The 20726-nt window shown below is 42.9% G+C and overlaps 1 long non-coding RNA gene across 1 annotated transcript in view; it reads left to right on the top strand.

The window, feature by feature from the left end:
• Positions 1 to 18304, top strand: part of LOC122439515 — a 31859-nt gene extending 13555 nt beyond the window's left edge. The window contains exons 2-4 of the long non-coding RNA XR_006268904.1: positions 13911 to 14019; positions 15521 to 15582; positions 18247 to 18304. This is a non-coding gene — a long non-coding RNA (uncharacterized LOC122439515). The remainder of the gene's footprint in view (positions 1 to 13910; positions 14020 to 15520; positions 15583 to 18246) is intronic.
• Positions 18305 to 20726: the final 2422 nt, after the last annotated feature.

The raw sequence follows: 20726 nt of genomic DNA, 5'->3' as shown, positions 1-20726 counted from the left end.
TGGCTGGGAAGTGGCTCTCTGGAAATTGAGTTCTAGAAACCTGGCTCCTTCCCTCTAACTTACATTCTTCTTCCACTCGCAAACACTGTTTTTTATTGAGTTAATTTTCTAGGTAGAAATTTTAGCGGTCCAGTTCTCTCAACAGCAAATAATGGCTTGCTTCAGATTCTTAACAAATCCAGATTAACTCTTCAATGTGTTGTTTCTGTCTGGAATTTACCAAGACAAAGTAGTTCATAGGAATCAACTTTTATTTAAAAGAGTTATTATATTCTTGAGATACAGAAGTTTTCAAATGATTTTCTTATCCTTTCTATATGTCTTATTCTATCACTCCAAAAAATAGTCATCTAAATTTTCCTTAGGCCTGGCGCTCATTTCCTCTCTCAGCGTGTCTTTCCCCCATTAAACACTGTTTCTTGAAGCACATCCAGAAGGTCTTTACACTGGCTGATACACTGAGCAAATCATATTTCTTCACCACAGAGAAAAAGAAACCACAATTGGTCATCAACGTGACTCACTCAGGCTTCCACCACCACACCCAAACCACACAACACTGCAGATTCTTTGGTTAGGTTTAGTCAAGAAATTAAAGCTTTCGTGCAGGGCAAGCTTTTGTGTAGCCTTGTATGCTTAATGTCACCTCTCTCTAGAGTTTATAATAGTCTTGTTCTTTCTTGTTGCAGATCACTTTACATAACATAGTTAATGAGGATTTTTATTACCCGCCCCCCGACATTTCTGTTGTTTCAAGAAGAGCAAGGAGATCTAACCTGTCCATCCTAAAGGAAATCAGTCCTGGATATTCACTGGAAGGACTGATGCTGAAGCTGAAACTCCAATACTTCAGCCAACTGATACAAAGAGCTGACTCATTTGAAAAGACCCTGAAGCTGGGAAAGATTGAGGGCAGGAGGAGAAGGGGACGACAGAGGATGAGATGGTTGGATGGCATCACCGACTTGATGGACATGAGTTTGAGTAAACTCTGGGAGTTGGTGATGGACAGGGAGGTCTGGCGTGCTGCAGTCCATGGGGTCTCAAAGAGCTGGACACGACTGAGCAATTGAACTGAACCAATTGTCACATGTGGACAATGAGCCCATTCTAAGAGGTTTTCCATTGGCCTGTAAGCTCATCACTGGTCCAGGTTTCCTTTTGTTGAGAGAATGTATATCTTTGGTTATAATACTCGAAGTCATTTTGGGCATTCACATAAACTTGATTTTTTTTAACCCAATACATGAAAGATCCCCCACTTTCTGGAGCGGAGAGTTGACAGCATGCACCAGGAACCCTTTGTGGCATCCTTCCAGCCAGATCCAGTTCCTCCTTCTCTGGGGTGGGATCCCAGAGCCCATTAGGATTTCATCACTCTACCCCATTCCTTCCAACTCACAGTTGATGGGACCAGGGATGAACCTGATTTACACTGACCCAAATGCTCCCCTCATTGGGAGGTAGGGACAGGATGAAGAAATGAAGGAGACAAAGAAAAACTAAGTAGCAAAAATTATGACATGAAGCGTATGTACCTGAGATTTATTGTGGGAACTGATAGTTCTGCAAGCCAGCCTGCAGAGAAAGGGCATGGCAGGTCCGCCAGGGGAGCAGAGCAGAACCTTGGCAACAGAGGAGGCAAGTGTCCTTGCAGCCTCCAAGCTATGCACTCCAGTCCCAAAGGAGGCCTTGTTGTTTTAGTTCTGCATGCATGCATTAGTTGCTCAGTCGTGTCCAACTCTTTGCCTGACTTTCACCCGCCAGGCTCCTCTATCCATTTTTCAGGATTTTTCAGGCAAGAATACTGCAGTGGGTTGCCATTTCTTCCTCCAGAGTCTTTAGTTCTGGAGGCCCTTAAGTCCTCAATTGTGTCCAACTCTTTGCGATCCTGTGGACTGTAGCCCACCAGGCTCCTCTATCCATGGGATTCTCCAAGCAAGAATACTGGAGTGGGTTGCCATTCCCTTCTCCACGGGATCTTCCTGACCCAGGGATTGAACCCAGGTCTCCTGCATCACAGGCAGATTCTTTACCATCTGATCCACCAGGGAAGTCCTCTTTAGTTCTGGGGCCCTTAAATCCATGGAATAAAACTGCCCTTCATCTTGTTGAGTAAAGTTGTCTTTTTTCTGTTACTTAACAATGAAGGTCTTAACAAATTCAGAGCATCACTTGAAAAATCCCTCCTCTCACTCCTGCATATCACACTCACAATTCTCTTTCTGGGCTGCCATTCAAACCCATTCCTGAGCCCTCCTAAGAAGAGTTGTCCCAAGCCCTCCCTCTGCCTGGGTCCCTGCTTCTCCCTGCGGTCCACACCCTTCTCCGCAGGAAGTCAGCTGCCTCCTGCTGGGAGGTCTCCTCCCTGGACCAGGAGTCATGCTGCTTCCCCTTCCCTGCAGTTTTCCATGTTGCTGTTCTGCCTGGAGAGTCCCACCCCTGTGATTGCCTAAATCCTGCATGTCCTTCAGGGCCCAGCAGAAGCCCACCCGCCATGAGATCCAACCAGTCACTGCCCCACATTTTGTCCTTTTCTGACCTTGAAGACTCTGCCACGTATTTATTATCACTGTAAAGCATTCAGGATCATGTGTTAGATGAAGAATGCATTTCACCATGTAAATTATGGTGTTATAAAGAGAAACCTATGTGTCAGCAAATTAACTGTGTGATGAGATGTGAGGGTAGTTTTCACTATATTTTCCCAGTTTATGCTTTCTTAGTTATTTCTACATTAAACACATAAGGTACAATAAAAATAATAAAATGAACTTTTTTTCTTTGACTTTTAAGGACTTCCATAATTCACATTGTCTCAAAATGTAGAACAAACCTACATGGTCTTGAATTGTTTTCCTTTCATTTATTCAGGATAGCTTTCACTTCCAAGTGCATTGTAGCATTCAGATCATACATCCTTGTTTTTTCTTAATCTTCATCTTTCTCTTCTGCTCATTTTGATATGATCCATTGATTGATTAGCTTGTTCTTGATAATATCTGAGTGAAATCATGTAAAAGTTTATACTATGTATGAGTGTGTGTGCTCCCTCTGAAGGATGAGATAATCAGGCTTTCATTGTTGGGATCCCTGTGACCATCATTTCTGTCACCAACATTTTTGGGGGAAGACTTCAAGTAGCACTTCTTACCTTTTGCATTGCATTGTTCTAATACAGACAAGATGATCACATATCCAAATACATATGTCAAGTGTGAATTTTAAAAAATAAACAAATGGTATACAAGTCATTCCTTGAGTGGGTTTGGCCAAATGCTCTATGTCAGGAGGCTCTAAGACATAGGGTGTTTAAGCAGAGGTGTCACAGAGGAGTCACCTAAACATATGTCTTCCTCTCTGTGTGTGGCAATGAGCTGATTGTATCTGTAGCTAAATGTATAATTAAGTACTGTGGATTACTCAGTGGCCTTTTCTGCTTTTTCCCCCTTCCTTAGGGTTTTAATTGAACACTATTTAGTGCTTCAGCTAAAATAATATAAATCACTTGTCTTTCCTTAAAAAGATCCCTGTGACCCACTTGCTTTGATTATCAAAAAAGCAAAGGCAAATATTATGGCCAGAGTTGGAATAGACCCTAAGGTTGTCTAGACCTTGCATTGCCTGAATGGTGTCTTCTTAGGACCATCCTTGACCGTGGTCATCTGGTCTCTGCCCAGATGACTACTGTAGGTAGGATTCTGCACTGGCCTGGGCTTTGGACTCAGTTAAATATAGGTCTGAGTCACAACTCTGGTGCTTAGCTATGAGCTCTTAGGCAATTTACTGAATCTCTCTGAGACTCAGTACCTTTATCTGTAAAACAAGCCTACTATTCCATATCTTACAGGGCTATTATTTTTTAAAACAGGTTACAGGGAACTTCTGACCAAATACACAGATTGAGCATGTCTCTTGATTCCTTCTCTCTTCTGAAGCTCCACTAAAAGGAGAGTAAAGGAATTTAAAACAAATAGGAAAATTATAAGCCCACAAAGGTAGAGAGAATAGAACAGGAGACAATTACAGACATGCCTGGAAAATGGGCAGTGAGAATGGAATATGGAAACTGGCTTAGAGGTTGGAGGAAGTGGCAGCTCAACCACCAGAAGCGACTGCCAGAAGTGAGCCAGGCTGAATGCCAGGGTGAAGTTTGGAATTTAGAGGTGGGGCATGGGCTGAATGCAGGGAAATGGCTGAGTATCTCCAGACTGAGGTTAGCCCCTCAGGCCCTTTCTTCCATCCCACACAGCAAGATAACTACCCCTTTCCAACCTCAGATAATATGAGAGACTCACCAAGAAAAGAACCAGACCAGGGAGAAGATAAGGAAATTAGAGGATCAAATTCAGACGTGCAATAGAGGGGAGGATATAATCAAATAGTGACATTAAAAAAATAATAAAACAGAGAAACTGACCAATAGTCATTTACATACACACAAGAATCAGGTAGATGGGGAATAGGTAAATGAATAGGTACATGGAAAAAATATCTTAGGTTGATGGGTGGAGAAAGTAGAGGAGAGAACTTTGCAAATAAATTAACTTTGCAAATGAAGTTTTTGAGGAAGAAGCCTGTTGAAGGAGGATTGTCTGATTATTACCTTTGAATGTCTTTCTACATGCTAAGGAGAAATACTAACACATTTGCTTCAGGAAGCAGCAGTTTATTAGGATAGGATAGACTGCAATGCAGTAACCACCAAATTGGAAACTTCAGTGGCTGGTCAAATAGAATATTTCTTTCTTATGCAAAGTTTACTGCAGGTCCATCGGCTCCCCAAGGCAGCTGACTTTCAAGCTTTCCATGCTGTCTTTTACCTATAATGTCATCATTTCAACCTAAGACCTAGGCAGGGGAATGCAGAAGTGTAGAAAGCTCATAACCACTCTTTTTTTTTAAACACTGAAGTATAGTAGTTGATTTACAATGCTGTGTTGGTTTCTGATGTACAACAAAGTAATTTTGTCATTCATATGTGTGTATGTGTATATATATATTCTTTTTCATTATGGTTTATTACAGGATGTTGAATATAATTCTGTCTGCTATATAGTAGGTCCTGGTGGTTTATTTGTTTTGCATATAGCAGTGTGTATATGTTAATCCCCAACTCTTAATTTATTCTTCTCCCACCCCCTTGTCTCCTTTGGTAAATTTAAGTTTGTTTTTTTAGGTCTGTGAGTCTGCTTTTGTTTCATAAGTAAGTTCATTTGTGTCATATTTTAGACTCCACATATAAGTAATATCGTATGATATTTGTCTTTCTCTTTCTGACTTAGTTCATTTGGTGTGATAATCTCTAGTTCCACCCATGTTCCTGCAAATGGCATTATTTCATTCTTTTTTTTTTTTTTTGGCTGAGTAATAGTCCATTGTGTATATGTACCACGTCTTCTTTATCCATCTTAGGTTGACGGATATTTAGGTGGCTTCCATGTCTTACCTACTGCCAATAAATAGTGCTGCTATTTACCTCAAGGTGTATGTATCTTTTCAACTTTTAGTTTTCCCCGGATATATGCATGGGAGAGAATGGCTGGATCATGTGGTAGATCTAGGGCTTCCCAGGTAGCACTAGTGGTAAAGAACCTACCTGCCAATTCAGGAGATGTGATAGACGTGGGTTTGATCCCTGGGTCAGGATAATCCCCTGGAGGAGGGCATGGCAAGCCACTCCAGTATTCTTGCCTGGAGGATCCCATAGACAGAGGATCCTGGTGGGCTACAGTCCATGGGGTCACAAAGAGTTGGACATGACTGAATGACCTGGCACGCACCTGGTAGATTTATTTCTAATTTTTTAAGGAGCCTTCCTACTGTTCTCCATAGTGGCTGCACCAGCTTACATTCCCACCAACAGTGTAGGAGGTATAATCACTCTTTTATGTTCCAACCTGAAATAACCCACATGATCACTGCACTTCTAGGCAAGTAGTCAGATCTACCCACAAAGCCAGCATAATTACAAGGGAGTCTGGGAAATGAGGGGGTTCACGTGGATATTTGGTGAGCGTTAAATGTCTCTACCACAGCCTGAAAGTGTGGATATAGTGCCTGGCTCTGCCGTGTATGGTGTAATTTACTTAACCTCGCTATAGCTCAGTTTCTACAACTATAAGATATAATGATGTCTAATTTATGGTATTGTTTGTTATAAGGATTATATAAGAATATTCAAGTAAAGCATCTAGAGCAGTGGCTGTCACAAAGTTCTCAGTGATTATTATCGATAGCTATCATATTCTCATCCGTAGTAACTACCTTGCTATGTTCACCAGAGTTTGGCTGATCTTCATTGCCTCTAATAATCTGAAGTTTCGGCACAATGCTAAGGAAACACATTACACATGCACAGCATTTTATGGTTTAAATACCCATAATAAATCTGTAAAGCATGCATGATGAATGTAATTCCCATGTAATTAATTAAGAAAGATAAGAAACTGCTCAGGTGGGTCAAGGTCCCACTGCTAGCTCTGGGAGGAAGACTAGAATCCATTTCTCATGAGTCTTTGGTCCCACATTGTCTTATCAAGGTAGAAACCAAGATGGCAAAGGTTGCTGTCTTATCAAGGTGGAAACCAAGATGGCAAAGGTTGCTGAATCTGGGCCACAGAGCAAGTCAATGGAGGAGAAAGAGTTAGAAATCTGGTCCCTTGACGTCCAGTATTTAAGAGAAAGTGGTCATCAGTGGATCCTGGGAGAAGCAGCGTTCCCAGTCTCAGGCACCAGTGATGCTTCATGGCAGCAGAACTTTAACCATGCCTATTGAAACAAAATGTCTAGATGTGAGACAGCCACATCTAGTCAGGAACACACACTAACAGAAATACAATAATGGACTCTCCTCATCAGAAACCAGGGGTGCAGTGGGAATCACAGCTCATGGATATGGCAGGAATTTTTTTTAATTAATTAATTTTTTATTGAATAATTGCTTTACAGAATTTTGCTGTTTTATGTCAAACCTCAACATGAATCAGCCATAGGTATACATATATCCCAAATCAAGCAGCTGGACCTTCTTTCAGCTTAAATCCTTTTCACAATTGAACAACCAGTCCATGCTAAAGGAAATCAGTCCTGAATATTCATTGGAAGGGCTGATGCTGAGACTGAAACTCCAATACTTTGGCCACCTGATGTGAAGAACTGACTCATTTGAAAAGACCCTAATGCTGGGAAAGATTGAAGGCAGGAGGAGAAGGGGACGGCAGAGGATGAGATGGTTGGACGGCATTACCAACTCAACGGGCACGAGTTTGAGTAAACTCCGGGAGTTGGTGAGGGACAGGGAGGCCTGGTATGCTGCAGTTCATGGGGTCGCAGAGAGTCGGACACGACTGAGTGACTGAACTGAAATTGTATGAAATGGTCATCTCAAACATTTTGAATGTGAGCAATTTTACAGCCTCATAATTGGGGTAGAGAGGTTTCCTGCCCTGTGATACCTCTTTCGTGCAGCGTAGTCATACCCACACAAAGCCACAAACACCTCCTGTAACAAAATGTGACTTGTGCATCTCCCTTGTGCTGACACTCTTCTGGGCCCTGAGGAAAGACCAGTGAGCAAGACAGACAAAGTTGCCATTAGTCAGACTTGGCTTAACAGGTCAGCTTTACTGTGTGTGATTCCCAGAGTCAGAGCTTCAGAATGGGCCTAACCTGTCATGATTCCTGGCTCCGTGTGACCATAAACCAGTGTTTATATATCTCTCTATAGAGACACTATATATGTGTATATACATATATAATACACTATATATATGATATATGCATACCATATATTATATATACTATATATAATACTATATATTATACTACTATATATAATGTATAATACTGTATATTATATATACTATATATGTATATAAATATGTATATTTATCACATCCAATCTATGGTGATTCCTGGTTCTGTGTGATCATGAAAAAGCATTTATATATCTCTCTATATAGACACTATATATGTGTATTTATATATTATATACACTATATATATGATATATTATATATATCAGTCATGTCCGACTCTTTGTGACCCCGCGGACTGTATACAGTTCATGGTATCTCCAGGCCAGAATATTGGAGCGGATAAGCAGTTCCCTTCTCCAGGGAATCTTCCCAACCCAGGGGTCAAACCCAGGTCTCCCACATTGCAGGCGGATTCATTACCAGCTGAGCTATCAGGGAAGCCCATACATTTTTATGTGTTTGTATATATATATATATATTTGTTTATTTATCACATCCAATCTCTGGTGATTCCTGGCTCTGTGTGATCATGAAGACGTGTGTATATAGAAGTTCACAGTACAGATGTTCTGAATAAAACACTCCATAAATCATAACCATTACATTTATGAGCATTTGTTGAAAGAACCCTTTCTTTAAAGATGTTGCCATTTAAAGGAGAGCAATATCCCCAAATGCTAATTTAAGTGCTGAAATTTCAGCCCAGAGAGAGAGAGAATCGGGCGGGTTTGTGAGCACAGGGGTGTCGCTGAGTGGCCCTGTTCTGAGAGGGTGAGACCCGTGAGGAAGTGCGCTGCAGACAGGTTGCGAAAGGCAGTGTTGAAAGAGTGGGAGAGGAAGACTTGAGCAAGGAGATCCAAAGCCTCATAAAGACAACCTGAAAGGCGGGCTCAACCACACAGAGAGAAGGGACGTCACAGCCCTTCTTCCTAAGAATGTTGTGGAAGCACAGCCTGAGTAAAGGTGGTTAACTCTTTCTAGCCTAAATGCTCAAATCAGAGCTCAGATTTGCAAGAGGCATTTCCTGGTACAAGAAGAAACTGGGCAAGGTCTGAATCATTTTTGAGCTGGGTCTTTACTGTGTCCAGCCTTCTTCCTCCTGAGTGTATTTGTTGGCTAAGGCTGCCGTTAACAACAGCTAGGCTGGCTTAGAACAACCGAAATGCATTCTGTCTTAGTTCTGGAGGCTGAAGCCCAAAAGCAGCGTGTCGGCAGGGTCTCAGTCCTTTTGGAGATGCCTGTCTCAGGTCTCTCTCCAGATTCTGCTAGTTTCTCAGCTTGTAGCAGCATAACCCCAGTGTGCACACGGTGTCCTCCCTGGGTGCACATCGGCACCCCAATTTCATCTTTATATGACATCCATCATCCTGGGTTAGGGCCCAGCTAATGACCTTATTCTCCCTTTACTATTTCTGTAAAACCCTATCTCCAAATAAGGTCAAATTCTGTTGTATGGGGTTAAGATTCCAACATACCTTTTTTGGAGGGACACAGTTAAACTCATAACACAGAAAAAGGAAACAGACCTCATCATTAAAGTACTATTGGCTTGAATTGTACAAAGTGAAGTGAAGTCGCTCAGTCGTGTCTGACTCTCTGCGACTCCACAGACTGTAGCCTATCAAGCTCCTCCATCCATGGGATTTTCCAGGCAAGAGTTCTGGAGTGGACTGCCATTTCCTTCTCCAGAGGATCTTCCCAACCCCCTGATCGAACCCGGGTCTCCTGCATTGCAGACAAACGTTTTACCATCTGAGCCACCAGGGAAGCCCCAATAGTACAAAGTGATATCAAAATTCGTATCAAGTAAAAATCCTGTAGAAGCGAAAGAGTTTTACAAAGCAATGAAACTTCTTTGCAAGCAGGCTGTTTTTACCACAGAACTATGCTGTGTTGGTTTGACTCACAAGCCATGCTTAAAGCAAGAGCTTCTGTTATCCATGCTTTTAGAGTCTGAACTGGATCTAATTAACAAGCAGTATTATGAAACCAAAAGGGTACTTTTGACCCTGCGGATACAGAGAACTGGGCTGTTAGCAGAGTACTGTTTTCTTTATCGTTCTCTGGGTGTCACTAGGCAGCAACAAACCACCCAGCCACCCTCCACCTAACCCCATTATAGACAGGACAGCTGTACCAGCGGGAAAGTCAGGTCACTTTACAGAGACGAAAATAACCCGAGTCTCCAAATTATTCCAGAAAGAGATGGCAGGACACAGGGCAAACATATATCCCCTGTCCTGCCGTCGTTTTTCTGGAATTCCTTTTCAATATTCAATAAACTTTCCAACTGCTTAGTTCATAGCTGGGTCTCAGTTAAACTTCACCCTCCCAATTGTAATCACCTTTGTGAGTTTTATAAAATAGTTCAAAAATTAAGAATAACGCTTTTATATTTAAAAATAATTTGAGTGTGAGCTGGACTTAATGACTTGCTTCCAAAGAATAGAGTATAAGAAGGGAGAGATTATAACTCTTCAGTGGAGAAACACAGCAAACACCACCTTACTCAAGTGATGGAGATTACTGTCACTAGTGACACATGGATATCATTGTACCTTCAAGAGGACATGATGAGAAGCCACTTACCACTGTAGTGTTCTTCCCCCAGACCCGCAGCCCCAGCCTACTCACCAGGAAAACATCAGATAACCTCAAATTGAGGGACATTCTACAAAACACCTGACCAACACTCCTCAAAACTGTCAAAAGTCATGGAAGGACTGAAGAACTGTCACAGTCCACAGAGGAGTCTGAGAAGATCTGACAACAGTGTGATATCCTGGATTAGAACCTCAAACAGAAAGAGGACATTAATGAGATAACTGGTGAAGTAAAGTCTGGGCTTTGGTGAACAGTTATCATACTAACTAATGTTGGTTTCTTAGTTTTGATGAATGTGTCACGTAAGATGGTGATCTTAGGGCAACTGAAACTGGGGACTTTATACTACCCTTGCAGCTTTTCTCTAAGTCTAAAATTATTACAAAATAAAATTTTACTAGAAAAACGAATTCCTATTTTAACAAGAATTTTCTGAGAATAAACACCCCTAAAAATTTGAAATAAACTTTTATTTGTAATCACCATGTTTAAAGGTTTAAAGATAATCTTCCAGTAGCACACTAATTGCTTGAAGGAGCTAACCAACATACTACCTGAATCTTCCAGGTAACAAAAGCACTCCTATAGTGAGTATCTTTTCCAAAATCCTTAGAGGAGCAGCAAATGTAGGTGGGTAAACAGAAGTTTAAGTGGAAGGATCCTAAAGTGTTCTTTTGAAATTCATAGATACCCATCGTGATGAAGACAGATTTGTAAGGAAGTATTTAAAAAAAAAAAAAACAGCTTAATCGAAATATCATTCACATACTACACAATTAACTCTATATAACTATGCAATTCAGTGGTTTTTAGTATATTCATGAACATGTAAAGCACCAGTCAATTCTAGGATATTTTTTTTATCACCTCGAAAAGAAACCCCAAACCCTTTAGCTATCACCGTCCTGTCATAGGACTTCCCTGGTAGCTCAGCTGCTAAAGAATCCACCTGCAATGCAGGAGACCCTAATTCAATTCCTGGGTTGAGAAGATCCTCTGGAGAAGGGATAGACTACCCACTCCAGTATGCTGGCCTGGAGAATTCCATGGACTGTATAGTCCATGGGGTCACAAAGAGTCTTTCACTTTCTCAAGTCCTGACAACTTTCTCACCCCACCAGCCAACCCAGAACAGCTGCTAATCAACCTTCTGTCTCTATAGATTTGCATTTCATATAGATTTCATATAGATTTGCATTTCTGAGCATTTCATATAAAAGGAATCATATAATATACGACCTTTGATGACTGGCTAGACGTATTATTTTTATAATCTCCAGATGTACTCTGAAGAACAGATAGTTAAGGTACCTTGGAAAATTCACTGTTATCATTACAGATATTGAATCACCCACCTTGAAATATAATCTCAATCCCCAGCCCACAAGAAGTACGTAGCCCATCCACATTGCACTCCCCAGGCCATTATCAGTGTTCGTATGTAGCAAAGAATAACCTTAGCCTAGTGGTTAGGCACACACACCAGAGCGTGAGACCTCCAGATTTAAGTGCTCAGGCTTAGCAGCTCTGCAACCCAGGGCAAATTATTCAGCTTCTCTGGGCCTTGGTCTCCTCCTCTGTAACATGGGGGAAGTAACGGTCCCTACGTCATAAGGGTGAAACAAGCAAATATTACCGAGTGTGGAGAGCCATTCGATACAAATAGTACCACCAAGTGTTTAGACAGTTCTGCTGACCTCCTGATCTTATGTGATCAGAGACTGTTTCATTTATAAGTGTCTTTTTAAATCACCCAGTCTACTCCTTTCATCTTTTGAAGACGGAAGTTTAGCCTGGAAAGACTCAACAATGTGTTCCTACTCATTCCATAAATATTTTTTGAAGACATAGTCTGTGCCAGGGAGAGTCTCAAGTGTTGTGAATAAGATTGAAATGGTCCTTTTCATCACAGAGTCTAGTGGAGGATATGGATAAACAGGCAAGAGGTGAATCAGAGATCATTAATATTCACAATGATTTTACCTCCATTGGACCCTTTAGGAGGACCCTTTGTGTCATGGCAGAAGGAAACAAGGGGGATTAGAACAAGAGAACCTCTGGCTGATTTCTGAAGTGTTTATGGAAGAAGTTTCTGAGCCGGGGGTTGGGGGAAGGTAGTTAAAGTAAGATACAGAGAGAAAGGATTTTAGAGATGTTTTGCTGAGTGTTCAGATTCTGTGCCCACTCAGGCACCTTCAACTGCAGTGAAGATTAAAATGCTTTTAGTTCCTTTTGGAGCACTGAGCCACTATTTCTTTAAATATAAGCCAAATTTAAGATTGAGCCGTGTCCTGGGCTTTCTATGGGCTCAGACTATTACAGTGTAATGCGGTGCTGGGGAAGGTTAGAGCCTTGGGGATGGGAAGGCAGGAGTATTTCAGAAGGAAAGTGAGTGAAGGCCGGGACTGGGAAGAGCAGGTGTCCTCCAGGACCTGAAGGCAGGAAGGCACGGCTGGAGCATCGTGGCCTGAAGGCACAAGGTTGCAGATAGGGCTTCCCGGGTCAGGACCATCCTGCAGGTCCTGGGAGGCCATGCGAAGGGATCAAACATCCCCCTGTTGGCACCGTGGAACCACCAGGGACCGTAAACAAGAGGGATGACTCACACATTGAAAGTTAGTTGTTGGCCGGCGAGCATAGCGCACTAACTGTGCAAACTGAGCTCTTTTTAGGAACCCATACTCTCAGGAAGGAAAGTTGCAAACTTACATTTTGGGGAAACTAGCAAGGAAACTTTGGGGAATTAGCAAGGAAGGCAGAAGAAGCTGAAGGCTTAGGGCTTCCGGGCAAGCAGAAGGTGTCTTCTACCCACCTCCTCACCTGCTGCTGGACCTACAGAGCATTCTTTTTGTTTGTTTGCTTGTTTGAATACTATGAGACAAAGCTGGGGGAAAAAAGCTTATTTTCTCTTTATTTCTCCCCATTCTTAGCAATAACAGTTGTAAAATTGTTTCCATGTATCCAGATAGTAGGATTAACAGCATGGCTGCTCTGTGAAATAAGGTGTTCTTCACTTTTGCCTTCTTGAAGACAAACTCAACTGAAAAAGGAGGAAATTTTTAATTAAACTGGTTATGTTTTCAAGCCTAATGTTTTGTTATATAGCAGTTTGACAGCACGTATTTGCAACATTTATTCTCTCCTCCATTCTTTTTGCAAAGTTCTATGGTGTTACATAGCCTTGAGGGGTGTAGCAGATGCGATGAAACCCCTGAAACCTGCCCAGGGATGAAAGAGCCCTACCCAGGTTCCTACCCCAACTCCGTGGAGTGCCACCAGCTGGTAACCCTCATCAGCCCCCTTAGGGGTTCCCACCACTTAAGAGAGACACCCCTCCTTCCTTAAAGTCACATTCCCTCCCCCTTCAACTACATCTAAAGACTGCTTGATGCAGGCTTATTAAGGCTCAGCTCTCTCTTGCCAACCCTGGACATCTCTAAAGGGCATCGCATCTTCGTCATTCCCTGTGGGATTATGTGAGACTTCTGCCGGGTCTGCACTCCAGCTCAACTTCTTTCTTTGCCTATCTTTCCTTTCCTTAACCAGGTATTGAGCCCAAGAGGACTCCCTAATATCACCCTGGAAACTCAGCCCTCTGTGTTCCATCCAGACAAGAAGCAGAAAATTGTGTCCAGCTGAAGAGCAAGGCCTGAAGGTATATGCGGGTGTCTTACTCCCTTCAGTTCAGTTCAGTCGCTAAGTCGTGTCTGACTCTGCAACCCCATGGACTGCAGCACGCCAGGCCTAACTGTCCATCACCAACTCCCGGAGCTTGCTCAAGCTCATGTCCACTGAGTTGGTGATACCATCCAACCATCTCATCCTCTGTCAACCCCTTCTCCTGCCTCCAATCATTCCCAGCATCAGGATCTTTTCAAATGAGTCAGCTCTTCAAATCAGATGGCCAAAGTATTGGAGTATCGGATTCAGCATCACTTCCTAATGAACACCCAGGACTGATCTCCTGGTTGGAGTTCCTTGCAGTCCAAGGGACTCTCAACACCACAGTTCAAAAGCATCAATTCTTTGGTGTTCAGCTTTCTTTATAGTCCAACTCTCACATCCATACATGACTACTGGAAAAAACCATAGCCTTGACGAGACAGACCTTTGTTGGCAAAGTAATGTCTTACTCCCTGGAGGGACGTAAAGGCTAAGAAGTAAAACCTGAGGTCCCCTGTATAGGTGTGTGTATGACTCAAATTCTTGTTTGGTAGTGGTGAAAACTAAAAGCTATTTCATCTGCTCTTGATTCTCTTTCCTGTCTTCCTCCTCTGACCCTCCAATCTTCCATCTTATGGAAACAGTCTTCCATTATTTCTCCCTTCCCCTCCTCATCTGCCATCCACGCACAAGCCCAGGGTGAGTTGAGAAGCAAGGTGTCTTAGTCCATTCAGGCAACTATAACAAAACACCACAGACTGCAGGGTTTAGGAACAACAGAAATGTTTTCCTCAAAGTTCTGGAGGCCAGAAGTCTGAAATCAGGGTGCCATCATGGTTGGGTGAGGGCCTCTTCCAAGTGGCAGACTTCTTGTATTCTCATAACGTGGAAAGGGCAAGGGAGCTCTCACAGGGATATTGCTTACGGGCATTAATTTCATTCACTGGGGCTCTGCCCTCAGGACCTAACACTTCGGAAGGTCTCACCTACTAATGCCACCAGCTTGGGTATTGGCATCTCAACTTAGGAATTTGAGGGGACACAGATATTCAGTCAATGGCAAGGCTCCTGTGGTCTAAACATCGTCTCCTACAGGCTGGCAATCCATTTCCTTTATGCACAGATCTTCAGGGCTTCCCTGGTGGCTCAGCTGGTAAAGAATTTGCCTGCAATGCGGAAGACCTGGGTTTGATCCCTGGGTTGGGAAGATCCCCTGGAGAAGGGAAAGGTTACCCACTCTAGTATTCTGGCCTGGAGAATTCCATGGACTGTATAGTCCATGAGGTCGCAAAGAGTCAGACACGACTGAGCAACTTTCACTTTTCACTTTTTCACCCCTGATGGCATTCTTCTAGATAACTCAAGTCAGAAGCATGACACTCCTACTCAGATACATGTTTGTTAAAAGGGAAAGGAGACTCTGAGAGCCTTTGAATATTTCACTACTCAGTCTTTGCTGGTTTGCTAAATTGTTTATTTTCTGGTTTACTTAGGCAAATATTGCTATGGGATGGAGCAAACTTGGCTGAGAATGTTGAAATGGCCAACACGACAGGTACGTTTCAGTGGCATCAGAGGGCACTTCGATGTCAGCCAAAAGATCCAGGTTTTCGGGGGTAAATTCCCCTCTGGGGGTGTAGAAAGAAATACCATCCGAAGTGAAGGGCACTGTCCAGACTGTGGATCCCTTAGAAAAATGCTCTCCCTCCTTTTCAGTTTTTACCCACTAGCTGCCTTACCAAAAACCTCTCACCTGTCAGAACCGATGGACACTCCCTGCCTTGTCTGACTCAGCATTTGAGTGAGGTTTTATACCGTGGGTCAGGGCTTCCCTGACAGCTCAGTTGGTAAAGAATCCGTCTGCAATGCAGGAGACCCCAGTTTGATTCCTAGGTCAGGAAGATGCCCTGGAGAAGGGAAAGGCTACCCACTCCAGTATTCTTGGGCTTCCCTGGTAGCTCAGCTGGTAAAGAATCTGCCTGCAATGTGGGAGACCTGGGTTCAATCCCTGGGTTGGGAAGATCCCCTGGAGGAGGGCATGGCAACCCACCCCAGTATTCTGGCCTGGAGAATTCCCTGGACTGTACAATCCATAGGGTCGCAAAGAGTCGGGCACAGCCAAGCGACTTTCAATTCCCTTCGCTTCACTTACACCGGGGGTCAGCCTTCCCTTTCAGAAGGCCCTCCTCCCTGACCCTTAGGGCTCACTTCTCCACCATCTTCCTTCTGCTCCTTGCCAGCACCTTCTCAGACTGCCCTGGCTTCTTCTCTGGACATCATCCTGCCTTTCTTTTTCTCCTTCACACATTTCCTGATGAAAAGTCATGAGTTCCTGCACAGCGGCAGTGGTAACGGGCGATGGAGGAGGAGGTGGTGAGGCTGGGGAGGAGATACAATGTGGAGACTGTTCAGAGGAGGTTTCAACTCAAATCAGAGATGAGGGGAGGATGCAGCCCTGAGCTCCCCCCAGTCCCCAGCCCACCAGTCCCTCAGTCAGAATGAGAAGCCCCTCCAGGGATCCAACAGGGCTCTTAGGCTGTCTCTGCTGGCGGCTGCCCTCATTGCATGGTCATCGTGGGTTCATTCGTCTGTCTTCCCTACTAGACTGTGAGGTCCTTGAGCTCCTGTTGCCTCCGCAGAGCCTGACATAGAGCAGGCATCCTGTTGCAGACTAAATAAAGGAATAAAACAGAGCCATGCTTCCAGGCGTTATTGCAGCCTGGCTTTACTGTGCATTAAGGGCTTCCCTGGTTAGCTTTCCCAGTCTTTCAATTTGGGAAAAATTGAGGGCGGAAGGAGAAGGAAACGACAGAGGATGAGATGGTTGGATGGCATCACGGACTCAATGGACATGAGTTTGAGTAAACTCCAGGAGTTGGTGATGGACAGGGAGGCCTGGCGTGCTGCAGTCCATGGGGTTGCAAAGAGTCGGACACAACTGAGCGACTGAACTGAACTGAACTGGTTAGCTTAGACAGTAAAGAATCTGCCTGCAGTGCAGGAGACCCAGGTTCGATCCCTGGGTTGGGAAGATCCCATGGAGAAGGGAATGGCAACCCACTCCAGTACTCTTGCCTGGAGAACTTTGTGAAAAGAGGCTGCAGACCATGGGATCACAAGCAGTTGGACATGACTGAGCAACGAACACACTTTACTATGCATTACAAAATCCTTGTTTTTTACAAATTGAAGGTTTGTGGCAACCCTCCATGGATCAAGTCTATCAGTGCTATTTTTCTAGCAGCATTTGCACATTTCATATCTCATATTTTTGCAAATTGGCCAATATTTCTAACTTTTTCATTATTATTATATTTACAGTGATCTATGATCATTGATCTTGGATGTTAATTGATTTTGGTTTACAAAATGGTTTACAAAATGACATGGTAATTGATTTTGGTTTACATTTTAAAATTAATATATCTGCATTACTTTTTTAGACATGCTGTTTATTGCACACTTAATGGATACAGTGTAAACATAACTTTTATCTTCTATTCAGTCAGTTCAGTTCATGTCCGACTCTTTGTGACCCCATGGACTGTAGCACATCAGGCCTCCCTGTCCATCACCAACTCCCAGAGTTTACCCAAATTCATGTCCATTGAGTCAGTGATACCATCCAACCACTTCGTCCTCTGTCATCCCCTTCTCCTGCCTTCAATCTTTCCCAGCATCAGGGTCTTTTCCAATGAGTCAGTTCTTCCCATCAGGAGGCCAAAGTATTGAAGTTTCAGCTTCAGCATCAGTCTTTCCAATGAATATTCAGGACTGATTTCCTTTAGGATGGACTGGTTGGATCTCCTTGCAGTCCAAGGGACTCTCAAGAGTCCAGTTCAAATACATCAAATACCAGTTCAAAAACATCAGTTCTTTTTTTTTTTCCCATTTATTTTTATTAGTTGGAGGCTAATTACTTTACAATATTGTAGTGGTTTTTGCCATACATTGACATGAATCAGCCATGGATTTACATGTGTTCCGCATCTCAACCCCCCCTCCCACCTCCCTCCCCATCCCATCCCTCTGGGTCATCCCAGTGCACCAGCCCCGAGCACTTGTCTCATGCATCCAACCTGGACTGGCGATCTGTTTCACACTTGATAATATACATGTTTCGATGCTGTTCTCTCAGATCCTCCCACCCTTGCCTTCTCCCATAGAGTCAAAAATTCTGTTCTGTATATCTGTGTCTCTTTTTCTGTCTTGCATATAGGGTCATCACAGCACTGTTGATAATAGCCAGGACATGGAAGCAACCTAGGTGCCCATCAGCAGACGAATGGATAAGAAAGCTGTGGTACATATACACAATGGAATATTACTCAGACATTAAAAAGAATACATTTGAATCAGTTCTAATGAGATGGATAAAAACATCAGTTCTTCAAAAGCATCAATCAGTTCTGGATGTGACTTGTGATGGAAGTAAAGTCCTATGCTGTAAAGAGCAATATTGCATAGGAACCTGGAATGTTAGGTCCATGAATGTTAGGTCCAGCTTTCTTTGTAGTCCAACTCTCACATCCATACATGACTATTGGAAAAACCATAGCTTTGACTAGATGGACCTTTGTTGGCAAAGTAATGTCTTTGCTTTTTAATATGCTGTCTAGCTTGGTCACAGCTTTTCTTCCAAGGAGCAACTGTCTTTTAATTTCATGGCTGCAGTCACCATGTGCAGTGATTTTGGAGCCCCCCAAAATAAAGCCTGTCACTGTTTCCATTGTTTCCCCATCCATTGGCCATGAAGTGATGGGACTGGATGCCATGATCTTAGTTTTCTGAATGTTGAGTTTTAAGCCAACTTTTTCATTCTCCTCTTTCACTTTCACCAAGAGGCTCTTTAGTTCTTCACTTTCTGCCATAAGGGTGGCGTCATTTGCATATCTAACGTTATTGATATTTCTCCCAGCGATCTTGATTCCAGCTTGTGCTTCAGCCAGCCTGGCATTTCACATGATGTACTCTGCATATAAGTTAAATAAGCAGGGTGACAATATACAGCCTTGATGTACTCCTTTCCCAATTTGGAACCAGCCTGTTGTTCCATGTCCAGTTCTAACTGTTGCTTCCTGACCTGCATTCAGGTTTCTCGAGAGGCAGGTCAGGTGGTCTGGTATTCCCATCTCTTTGAAGAATTTTCCACAGTTTGTTGTGATCCACACAGTCAAAGGCCTTGGCATAATCAATAAAGCAGAAGTAGATATTTTTCTGGAAGTTTCTTGCTTTTTCAATGATCCAATGAATGTTGGCAATTTGATCTCTGGTTCCTCTGTCTTTTCTAAATCCAGCTTGAACATCTGAAAGTTCACTGTTTATGCACTGTTGAAGCCTGGCTTGGAGGATTTTGAGCATTACTTTGCTAGAGTGTGAGATGAGTGCAATTGTGCGGTAGTTTGAACATTCTTTGGCACTGCCTTTCTTTGGGATTGCTATGGAAACTGACCTTTTCCAGTCCTGTGTCCACTGCTGAGTTTTCCAAATTTGCTGGCATATTGAGTGTAGCAGTTTCAGAGCATCATCTTTTAGGGTTTGAAATAGCTCAACTGGAATTCCATCACCTCCACTAGCTTTGTTCGTAGAGATGCTTCCTAAGGCCCACTTGACTTCACATTCCAGGATGTCTGGCTCTAGGTGAGTGGTCACACCATAGTGGTTGTCTGGGTTATGAAGATCTTTTGTGTACAGTTTTTCTGTGTATTCTTGCCACCCCTTCTTAATATCTTCTGCTTCTGTTAGGTCCATACCATTTCTGTCCTTTATTGTGCCCATCTTTGCATGAAATGTTCCCTTCGTATCTCTACTTTTCTTGACGAGATCTCTAGTCTTTCCCATTCTATTGTTTTCCTCTATTTCTTTGCACTGATAACTGAGGAAGGCTTTCTTATCTCTCCTTGCTATTCTTTGGACTTCTGCATTCACATGGGTACATCTTTCCTTTTCTCCTTTGCCTTTAGCTTCTCTTCTTTTCTCAGCTATTTGTGAGGCCTCCTCCAACAACCATTTTGCCTTGTTGCATTTCTTTTTCTTGGGGATAGTCTTGATCACTGCCTCCTGTACAATGTCATGAACCTTCATCCATTCTTCTTTTGGCACTCTGTCTATCAGATCTAACCCCTTGACTCCATTTCTTACTTCCACTGTAATCATTAGGGATTTGATTTAGGTCATACCTGAATGGTCTAGTGGTCTTCCCAGTTTCTTCAATTTAAGTCTGAATTTGACAATAAGGAGTTCATGATCTGAGCCACAGTCAGCTCCCAGTCTTGTTTTGCAGACTGTATAGAGCTTCTCCATCTTTGGCTGCAAAAACTATAATCAATCTGATTTCAGTATTGGCCATTTGGCGATGTCCTTGTGTAGAGTCTTCTCTTGTGTTGTTGGAAGAGGGTGTTTGCTATGACCAGTGTGTTCTCTTGGCAAAACTCTGTTAGCCTTTGCTCTGCTTCATTCTGTATTTCAAGGCCAAATTTGCCTGTTACTCCAGGTATCTCTTGACTTCTTACTTTTGCATTCTAGTCCACTATGATGAAATGGACATCTTTTTTGGGTGTTAGTTCCTCAAGGTCTTGTTGGTCTTCATAGAACTGTTCAACTTCAGCTTCTTCAGAATTACTGGTTGGAGCATAGACTTGGATTACCATGATACTGAATGGCTTGCCTTGGAAACGAACAGAGATCATTCTTGGAAAC

This window comes from Cervus canadensis, chromosome 4 (genome assembly GCF_019320065.1).
Source record: "Cervus canadensis isolate Bull #8, Minnesota chromosome 4, ASM1932006v1, whole genome shotgun sequence".
NCBI lineage: Eukaryota > Metazoa > Chordata > Mammalia > Artiodactyla > Cervidae > Cervus > Cervus canadensis.
This window is presented reverse-complemented; position numbering and strand designations above follow the sequence as displayed.